We start from the raw sequence: 4964 nt of genomic DNA on the forward strand, positions 1-4964 counted from the left end.
CTTTTGGTTGAGTTTTTGGGGTCTTTGATGCAGAGTATCATGTGATCAGCAAATAATAATTTCACTTCTTCCTTTCAATCATTATTTCTTTTATTTCTCTCTTGTCTAATAGCTCTGGCTAGATTTTCAGAACTATGTTGATTAGAAGTGGTGACAGTGGACATTTTTATCATGTTTTTGATTATAAAGGGAAGGCTTCTCTCTTGTCCATTTGGTATGGTATTGGCTGTTGGTTTCTCATAGATGACTTTTGTTAGGTTGAGTGGTAGACCATGTATTCTGATTTTCTGTAGGGTTTTAAATCATGAATGAGCATTGGACTTTGTCTGAAGCTTTTTCTGCATCTATTGAGATGATCATTTGATTTTTGCCTTTGCCTCTATTGATGTGGTGTATTACATTTATGGATTTGTGCATACTGAACACTCCCTGCATTCCTGGGATGAATCCCACTTGGTCATGATGTACAATGTTATCGACGGTTTGCTGTATTCTGTTTGCTAGTATTTTATTGAGGCTTTTTGTATGTATATTCATTAGAGAGATTAATTTGCTGTTCTCTTTGTTGGTTGGGTCTTTCTCTGGTTTTACTATCTGAGTAATATTTGCCTCCAGGAATGACTTTGGGAGAATTGCTTCTCTTTTGATTTCATTATAAATTTTGAGAAGAGTTGGCATTAGGTCTTCTCTAAATTTCTTGTAGATTTCAGCTGTGAATCCATCAAGGTGTGGGATTTTCTACATTGGTAAGTTTTTTTTTTCATTATATTTTCAATTTCATTGGCTGATATTGGGTTGTTCAGAATTTTTATGTCTTCTTGATTCAGTTTGGTAATTTTTATGTATCTAGGAATCTGCCCATTTCTTCTGAGTTTTCCATCCTATGAGAGTAGAGTATTGATGACCTTCTGAATTTCCATAGGATCTGTAGTAATTTCACCCTTTTCATTCCTTATTGCTTTAAGTTGAGTTTTCTCTTTCCTTTTTTGATGAGGTTGGGTAGGGGTTTAATAATTTTATTTAATCTTTCAAAGAGTAAACACTTTGATTCATTAATTCTTTGTATTGTTTTCTCTGTCTTAGCTGCACTAATATCTCTTTTGATCAATATAATTTCCTCCCTTCTTTTAGCTTTAAGCTTGACTTGCTCTTCCTTTTCTAGAAGTATGAGGTGCAGCCTGAGGGTATTTATTTGTTCTCATTCTGATTTCCTAATGTGTAAATTCAGTGCTATAAATTTGTCACTTAAAACTTCTCTCATTTGGTTGCATTTCAAATTGTGATAAGTTGTGTTTGAATTTTCACTTGATTGTAGGTATTGTTTAATTTCATCTGTAACCCATTGATGTTGAGGAGGATGTTATTTAATTTCCATGTGTTTTTTTTTTTGTAGTTTCTTTTGTTGTTACTTTCCAAATTCACTGCACTATGGTCTGATAATATGTGTAGGACAATTTCAATTCTGTTGCATTTACTTAAGCATATTCTGTGGATTACTGTGTGGCCTATTTTAGAGAACATCCCCTGTATAGCTTAAAGGAATATTTATTCTGATGTTGTTGTATGGAACATGTTGAACATGTCTAGTAATTGCATTTGTTCTAAGGTTTGATTCAGTTCTGCTACATTGTTGCTAGTTTTTTTGTCTAGTTGATCTATCTCTTTGAGATAGTGGCATGTTAACATCCTCTGTTAATATTGTGATACTGGTTATTTGATGTTTTATGTCCTTTAAAATTTATCTTATATAGTTGAGTGTTTCCATATTTGGTGCATACATATTTATGATTGCTATCTTTTCCTTTTGAAATTTTTCTCTGATCAGTATGTAGTAACCTTCTTTATCTTATTTGATCATTCTGGATCTGAAGTACACATTGTCTGAGAACAGAATTGGCTGTAAACAGGAGAATCACTACAAGTCCGATCTAGTAGTTAGACCCTGAACATCCTGTAGGCCCTTCCCTAAAACACAGAAAAAAATTATGTATTTGTTACAGGGTTTCACTTACAGTTCAGACTCATAGTGATCCTCCTGTCTCAGCCTCTCCAGCACTGGGGTTACAGGCATGCACCACCTTTCCTGGTTTCAGTAGTTCTGAGCATCAACACTGGGTCTTTACCCTTGCCTAGGCAGGCACTTAGACTGCCTAGCTATATCCATGGCACCCTTCTTGATTAATTTTTAAAGAGAGTTTTGCAGGATATATCAATCTGCATTGGGAATTTTTTTTTTTTTGACTTAAAGTATTTCACTCCCATCTCTTCTTGTTTTCATTGTTTGTATTGAGAAATCTACTGTGACTCTGATGTGCTTCCCTTTAAATGTGATCTGTTTCTTTTCTCTAACAGCTTTTAGTGTATATTTTTTGTGTTAAATTTCTGGGATCTTGACTTTTATATTTATGGGTGTATATTTATTCTGGTTGATGCTATTTGGAGTTCTATATGCCTCACTTATGTGTATGTTAGATTCTTTCGCCATGCTTGGGAAATTTTCTGCTACTATTTTTGCAAATAGTCTTTTCATGTCATTTATATTAATCCATTTTCATTGACTCCTACCAGTCTCATGTTGTTCATCTTTGTATCAGCTTGTAGTTTTTGAATTATTATGTTCTGGTTCCTTGTTACTTTTAAAAGATCTTTCCAGCTTGTCCCCAGCTTCTGAGCACCGCATGGTGGTCAAGGTGCAGATGACCAAGACAGGTGATCCTCATGAGTTAAGAAACATATTCCTATAGCATGCAAGTACTGAGGTTTAGGGGGGAACATTATATGACTCCAGAAGACTTTGTACAGTGCTATCTTGGACTATACAATGATCCTGAAAGTAACCTGAATATCATGCAGCTCTTGGCAGGAGTAGCTGATCAAACCAAGGATGGGTTGTTCTCTTATCAAGAGTTTTTGGCTTTTGACTTTGTTTTGTATGCTCCAGATTCCATGTTCATAGTGGCTTTCAATTGTTGGACAAGAGTGGAAATGGAAAAGTAACATTTGAAAATGTCAAGGAAAGTTTTGGACAGGCAATCATTCACCATCATTTCCCTTTTAACTGGGACTGTGAATTTATCCAGCTGCATTCTGGGCATAATTGGAACAAGCATCTTACCTACACAGAATTCACACCATTCCTGCAGCAGCTGCAGTTGGAACATGCAAGACAGGTCATTGCTCTAAAGCACAAAAGCAAAAGTGGCATGATTTCTGGGATGGATTTCAGTGACATCATGGTTAGCATTCAGTCTCACATGCTTACTCCTTTTGTGGAGGAGAACTTGGTTTCAGCTCCTGGAGGAAGTATTTCCCACCAAGTTAGCTTCTTCTACTTCAGTGCATTTAACTCCTTACTGAATAACATGGAACTTACCCAGAAGATATATAGTACTTTATATGGAACAAGGAAAGACATTGAAGTCACCAAAGAGGAATTTACTCAGAGTGTCCTGTACTATGGCCAAGTCACCCCACTGGAAATGTATATCCTCTACCATCTTGGAGATCTGTATAATGCTTCAGGGAGTTTAACTTTGTCAGACATTGAGAGAATAGCCTCTTTGGCAGAGGGAGCCTTGCCTTACAACTTGGCAGAACTTCCAAGACAGCAATCTCATAAGTTAGGCCAACCTGTCTGGCTCCAGATTGCTGAATCTGCTTACAGAGTCACTCTGGGTTCCATTGCTGGAACAGTGGGAGCCACTGCCATGTATCTTATCAATCTGGTGAAGACCCAGATGCAGAACGAGTGTGGCACTGGCTCCATTGTTGGGGAGCTCATGTACAAAAATAACTTTGACTTTTTTAAAGAAAGTCTTGCATTATGAGGGCTTCTTTGGACTCTACTGGGGTCTGATACCACAGCTTATTGGAGTTGCTCCAGTAAAGGCCATTAAACTGACTGTTAATGATTTTGTCTGAGATAAATTTATCAGGAGAGATGGCTCTATTCCACTTCCAGCAGAGATTCTTGCTGGAGGTTGTGCGTGAAGCTCCCAAGTCATCTTTACCAATCCACTGGAAAGAGCGAAGATTCGCCTGCAGGTGGCTGGAGAGATCACCACAGGACCCAGAGTTGGTGTGCTGAATGTGTTCTAGGACTTGGGGCTTTTTGGTCTGTATAAGGGTGCCAAAGTGTATTTCCTCCAAGACATTCCCTTCTCTGAAATCTATTTTCCTGTTCATGCTTATTGCAAACTACTTTTCGCTGATGAAAATCGACAGGTGGGAGGTATAAATCTCCTGGCAGCTGGAGTCATGGAAGGTGTGCCTGCTGCTTCTCTGGTGACCCCTGCTGATGTCATCAAGACAAGAGTGCAAGTGGCTGCTCACGCCAGCCAGACAACACGCAGAGGTGTCATTGACTGTTTCAGAAAGATCCTTTGGGAAGAAGGGCCCTCAGCATTTTGGAAGGGGATTGCAGCTTGAGTGTTTCAATCCTCACCCCAGTTTGGGGTTGCTTTGGTCACCTATGAACTTCTCCAGTGGTGGTTTTATATTGATTTTGGAGGCCTTAAACCCTCTAGCTCAGAACCAACACTTAAGTCACACATCACAGACCATACTCCTGCCAATCCTGGTCACATTGGTGGATACAGACTTGCCACAACCAGTTTTGCTGGCATTGAAAAAAAAGTTTGGCTTTTATCTTCCCAAATTAAAGTCTTCTAATGTTGCTGTGGTTCAGCCAAAGGGGACAGCAGCAGCAGCTCTGTGATGTGGTAGGCAGCAGAGTGGCAGAGTGGCAGAGTGCCACCGCAAGGAGAGGTGCAGAAGAGCAGCCCTGTGATGTATCTGGTCAGCTGCATGGTACTGGCTGACTGGAGAGTCAAGCAATTCTTTCTCTAGGATGTACACATATATTTGTTTATAAGGTAATAATTTGCCTGGGGAAAACCCACAAGGCAGTTTTTAGCTTTAATCTTATTTGTTTAAATATTTTCTAAGCATTGGCATGAATTAGT

At 38.6% G+C, this 4964-nt stretch overlaps 1 pseudogene; it reads left to right on the plus strand.

Moving 5' to 3' along the window:
- The first annotated feature begins 2678 nt into the window (after positions 1 to 2678).
- On the plus strand, positions 2679 to 4717 carry LOC101578723 (annotated as a pseudogene).
- The last annotated feature ends 247 nt before the right edge of the window (positions 4718 to 4964 follow it).

Source organism: Octodon degus, unplaced genomic scaffold (assembly GCF_000260255.1).
Source record: "Octodon degus isolate 3935 unplaced genomic scaffold, OctDeg1.0 scaffold00162, whole genome shotgun sequence".
Classification (NCBI taxonomy): Eukaryota; Metazoa; Chordata; class Mammalia; order Rodentia; family Octodontidae; genus Octodon; species Octodon degus.